At 33.9% G+C, this 6,000-nt stretch overlaps 1 protein-coding gene across 1 annotated transcript in view; it reads left to right on the forward strand.

Annotated features, from left to right (window-relative positions):
• LOC105061347 (uncharacterized) overlaps positions 1-5,603 on the forward strand; it is a 30,990-nt gene extending 25,387 nt beyond the window's left edge. Inside the window, exon 2 of the mRNA XM_010945360.4 lies at positions 5,459-5,603. The gene's annotated coding sequence lies outside the window, so the exon portion shown is untranslated. The remainder of the gene's footprint in view (positions 1-5,458) is intronic.
• Positions 5,604-6,000: the final 397 nt, after the last annotated feature.

Genomic DNA, 6,000 nt, shown 5'->3' on the forward strand with positions numbered 1-6,000 from the left:
AAATCTGATTGTAATGATCGGTGTCCTAGCATACACCTAAAAGATCTCACTGAGTTTTAATTTCAGTATTTTTTTTGAAAAAGAAGATGAGAAAAGGAGGGAGAGAGAAAAGAGTTCTAAAGAAGAGAACCTACGGAGTTCTAAAGCTAAGAAGAAAAAGAAGAATTAATTAGATTTGATATTTTTAGTTAACAAACAAGTGGTTCCATCAATCCTGACTATGGATTATCCTAGATCTAGACAGCTCTTAACTGTCAAAGTCACCTTTAAGCACTCGAAGTAGCAGACTAGCCGTTCAACTGGTCAGATAAGTGTAAAGTTGGTAGGGATCTCCTGTTGCTTTCTTTAGACACTAACTGCATTGGTCAGGTAAGCGAACGGAATCAATTAATGAACCACCTTCCTTCGAGATGTAATTTCTGAATCATTTTTCTAGACACTAGTTAAACTGACTAATCTGAATCCGATCCAACTTTTAAAATTTCTTGTCCTACTGAGCTCGAGGATCCTTGGGGTCAACGTCTAATCGATTTTAAATTAGAGATTTAGGTCAATATAATTGCAAGATGATGGTTTGTGGGCCAAGGAAGGGTGATGAAATCTCTACCTTATGTTGATTAGGGTTTTGCCCTTAAAATTTTTTATGAAAATATGCAATGCAAAAAGAAAAGGTGTCCAAACATGTTAAGTAGCTTTTAAGATTTAATTGATTTATTTATATTAGTCAAGTATTTTGTGGTGTCTTTCTATTCTTTTTATATTATGTTATCTTTAAACAAGAAGGAATAAGAGGTAAATTTTAAATTAGATTAATTAAATATGAGAAGATCTAATGAATCTAACTAAATGGAAAGTAAATAATGCTAAGATTAAAAGGCAAGTAGGTAAGCTACAAATAAAGCAACAAATCAAATCTACTTTTAGGATAATAAATTATTCTAAGTTATGAAAAGCAGTAAATCATTAGGAATAATGAGCAGTAACAAATAAGGTAACTACTTAACTATGTAAATGAGGTAATCTCACAGTTAAGAATAAAAAGTAACTATATAATCTAAATAAAAGACAAGGACTCTAATCTACTTAAAAAATAGAAAATCACTAATTATATAAAATAGTAAATTATTCTAAGCTATAGAATACAGTAAATCACTAGGCTATAGAAAGCAAAAAATTTTTCTATGCATGCAAATAAAGTAATCTAGCTAGAGAGTAGTAAATCTACCATATATAAAAAGTAATATAAGATAAAAATTTTAAAAAGAGTAAATAAAAAATAATTAAGTAATTAAAATAAATTAATTAATAATAAAAAATAAATTATCAATTAATAAAATAAAGTATGAAAAGCAAGAGTGTAAGAGAAAAAAATAATCAATTAGAAATATAAAGTAATAAAGCATATAAGGTAGTCAAGCAATCTAAAATAAGAAATAAAAATATAAAAAATAGTAAAATATTTTTTTATTATTTTACAGATTTTTTTGATTTTTTTTTCAAAACAATCACGTCAAAATCTCCGACAATGATGTTAAAATTTGATGCGTATCGTAGCACATCAAAATTAATCCTACTCACTACTATGTAGATAGGGTGAGTCAGGATCGTATCTATAGAAATTTTAGTCGATTGTTTCAAAAATGCAAAAGAAAAGAATAATAGATTCAAGAAACTAAGAATAAAGCATGAAAATTATAATAAAATTACTTTTCATTAATCAAATAATGAAGCATACATAAAGAAAAAGAAATAAAATTGTGATACAAGATAACTAAACCAAGTTAATCTTCTCACTATATCCGATAGTGGTTGTGTCTCCTTGAATTCTTCATCTTCCTCTGTGCAGATAGCGGCAGGATGGCTGGAAGGCTTGATCTAGTAACTCCAAAGAAGAAAAGTAGATGGAAGTGGATATGTAGAAGAGAAAGGGTAGCGGCACTAGGATTAGGACCTATCTTAGATTTGATGAAATGTGAAAAAGGGATCTGTAGAGGAATATGATGTCGTGCTAGGGTTAGTACCTCTCTTAGACTTATGGAGAAGAGGAAGAGGGAGAGAGAAAAAGAAGCTTAAAAAAAACTTAGGTTGGCTTAATTGGAGAAGATGGAGGCTTTGGGGTTCTATTTATAGAGTGAGGAAGCTAGAGTTTCATGAAAAGAGAGGTAGGAGCATGAATAAAGATTCTTAGATCTTCATGAAGAGTGATCTTTTAATCTGAACCTTTGAGATTTAAGTCGTATTCACACTTGGTTCCATTTATCTTCTAATCTGGGTCCTTGATTGGAGAGGCTGCTTTTTGACCCTTGATTTTTAAGTCGCGTTCATACTGGAATGGAAGCTGGTTGCCTGATTCACTTAAATCTAATCCGATTTAAGTCCAATTTGAATCGTATGAACCCAAACTCCCCATCATCTGCAAAATAGACTAGAGAGCATCAAATTTTAATAAAATAACATCAATTATTATAATATTTAGTGCCTCTAGCGGCTTAAATTAAGTATTCATCAACGAGCAGCTCCTAAGAAAAGGTGAGGACGGGGTGTACCGTTACTAAGAACAATCTCATGAAAAGTCGGACCGTTCAGGCGGAGGTTTGAATTTGAAACTGCTTCTGATAAAAAAGGTGCTTCTCTAAGGAAGGCAAGAGCTAGTTGGAGCAGTTCTGAAGAGATATAGAGGGTAGAATTTACACTAGGTTGATAAGAAAGGAGGTCACAGTTTAGCTGAAAATCAAGGAAATGACTATTGGGCTGCTCCAGGAGAGAGATAGAGAGTCCTGATTTCGGGGGTGTGAGCTAGATAGAGAATTTTATCTTTCCAGTGAGTTTCCATCGGAAGAGCTATCATGACGGTGAGTAGGATCGCGAGGATGACTACGATAAGCAGAACCAAACCAAAATTCCCATTCAGAATCACCTAAGTCACCATGGTCGTTGCTAAAGGAGGACTGGTTGAGAAATAGATTGTAGGGAATGGAGAAGTTAACCACAAGCCTAACATAGTAGTGGAATGCCCCGACGGTGACATCAATGAACTCAGGAATGGATCCTAGACTTTCTTAGAGGAAATGGTTGGTCGAAGTTAGTCAGATCCTCCATGTTGATACTGGAAGGAGAACCCCGAAGCTTGCAATGATGCTGGCTACCGTATTAACATTCCAGCAGATTAGAAGAAGATCAAAAAGGCTGGTAGAAACCTTGAAATGAAGCTGATGGGATGCACCATCAACATTTTGATCCCAGTGATCCATGAGAAGGGTGAAGCCATCACCTCTGATATGACCCGATGAAGCAAGACTTTGAATAACCTCAAAGGAAGGGCAAGCAACAAAAAATGTATTCTCCTTTGGAAGTTTTTTTACAGACCAGGAAGAGTCAGAGTAGCAATGTTGGCAACATTAATTGATATGGTTGTTAGATGCTATTGTGGAAGCACTCTGGAAGAGGATTGGTGTTTTTGGTTACCTAGACTGGTGGTTGTCTTCTAAGTGCCAAATGTGGATGTTAGATTTTATTAGTTTGCATTAGCTAGAATAATGTATTAAGTTTCAATATTTAGTTGTTAAGGAACAGTTTATATATATATATATATATATATATATATATATATATATATATATATATATATATATCCTTTGGAAGTTTTTTTACAGACCAGGAAGAGTCAGAGTAGCAATGTTGGCAACATTAATTGATATGGTTGTTAGATGCTATTGTGGAAGCACTCTGGAAGAGGATTGGTGTTTTTGGTTACCTAGACTGGTGGTTGTCTTCTAAGTGCCGAATGTGGATGTTAGATTTTATTAGTTTGCATTAGCTAGAATAATGTATTAAGTTTCAATATTTAGTTGTTAAGGAACAGTTTATATATATATATATATATATATATATATATATATATATATATATATATATATATATATATATATTATTGTTCAATCTATTGTATTTCAATATTAAATATTCACACAATGTCAGTTCAATAATGAGACAATATAAATTTCAATGCTTCGATAAGTTCAATGTGCAATTAATCTTTTGGCACAATGCTTTGTTCTTTGGCACTGTTTTGGCCATAATGTTTCAATGATTGAGACGCAATGCTTGGAGATACTTTATTGGTTCCTTGCACTTGTAATATTCTTGTGGATGTCTATTATTTGGGACAATGTTTCAAGTACTGTGCTTATCTCTGTTGTGTCGTTGTTTATAGCTCCAGCATTGAAACAAGTTGCTGGTTCAATATAAATGATAACTTTAATTGTATCCAATGGTTCAATACTAATGTTAACTTTAATTGTATCTGCTGGTTCACTACTAATATTAGCTTTAAGTTGTGTTTCGTTGTATCCTTGTTTATGGGCTCCAGCATTATTAACTTTAATTATATCTACCAGTCCAGCACTAATGTTGCTTCGTTGTGAATGCAATATATTGGCTTTGTGGTCCATTGCGGATGTCTCAACGGCACAATCCAAGATTCATAATATTTCACTGGGGCTTGTTTCATCTTCATCAGCAAGCAAGATGATCTTGTCCATGAACAAGTTGGACGAGCTTCTACAGTGCCTCTTTCAATATATAGTCCAAAAAAAAATATTCAACTAGATATAAGAGTATCATGTACTGGTAGGATGAGAGTATACATATAAAATTATTTTTGTTTCATATTCATGAACAAGCAAAATGAACTTGTTTGTTTCTTTCAATATCTTCCAATAAAAGAAGTGCAGTAAGGTCTTCGGAGGAATAATTAGATTATATATCCTAAATGAAGAAAGGGAAAATGGAGAAAAAAATCTTGTCTACATCAGCCCTTTCTGCCACATAAGTTTATCTGGCTCTGCAACGGCAGCCAAACAAAATTTATAACTAGAATCCAAATTGAACTTATTTGAATATTTAATGATCTGATTGTATTAAATTAAAATTCATGATGAAATTAAAAATATCCAAATAATTCAAGATTTTTTCCATAATTATTCCTTTAAAAAACCCTTAATAAGACTGCACCATCATAGGACACAAACTAGTTTGTCACATAACATCAAGATGGCCACCATAACATTTACTACCCTTTGCAATGAAATGGAATCTCAAGGCCTTAAAGCAGAGACCCAATACATTACCACTTTTGAGATGCTAGCCACCACCTTGTTCTTTATAATCGGTGCGACCAAGAGAATCCTAGATGAAACACTCTAGAAACATTCTAGAACTCCAGGGAGACCATAAGCCGACACTTCTAACTACGTGTTAAGGCCATTGCTACTTTAAATTCCATTAAATCAACACCTTTCCTCGTATGCCAAAGCGTTATTTTCTTCCTTGCCTTCGTATGCCAAAGCGTTATTTTCTTCCTTGCCTGCAAGGTACACGTGGATTTTTAAGTAGTAGTTCTTTCAATCCAGTGTTATCCCCTATTATGGTTACTGAATAAGACAATATTTTCTTGCAGAACACCATGGTTGTCATTGATGGCATGCACTGTCAAAATAGAAAGGGGGTTACATCGCAAAATTGCATGGCCGCTTGCTACTAATTTTAGTTTGTATACACTGGATGGGAGGAGAAGGGCGATAAGTTGTAGGGGATTCTAGGTGGTGTTTGTTTGATCTCGTCAAGAATGCTAGTAGCAGGTCTCGTCCTTCTTGCATGCCCTTTATGAGAAGTATCTGATGTATGGGGACGCTTTCAGATCGTGTAGCATGTTCATGTCCAGAACATGAGAAGGCATTGTCTTATGATGTTTATTGCACTACTTCTTATCCTGCTTGTTAGAACCACCATTGTTGGTACCATTTGCTGATTGTCCCATTCTGGGACTAGATTTGATATTATCATGTTGTCGGATTTCACGCCTTATTATCCCCCTTTGGAGGTCACCACACCTGTTGGCTATAGGGCGAGACCTCTATCCACATGATGCTTATGCTATATTTCATATTTACTGCTTCATGTTCTTCACATTGTTGGAGATGATATAATGATGACTTTCAT

Source organism: Elaeis guineensis, chromosome 14, assembly GCF_000442705.2.
Source record: "Elaeis guineensis isolate ETL-2024a chromosome 14, EG11, whole genome shotgun sequence".
NCBI lineage: Eukaryota > Viridiplantae > Streptophyta > Magnoliopsida > Arecales > Arecaceae > Elaeis > Elaeis guineensis.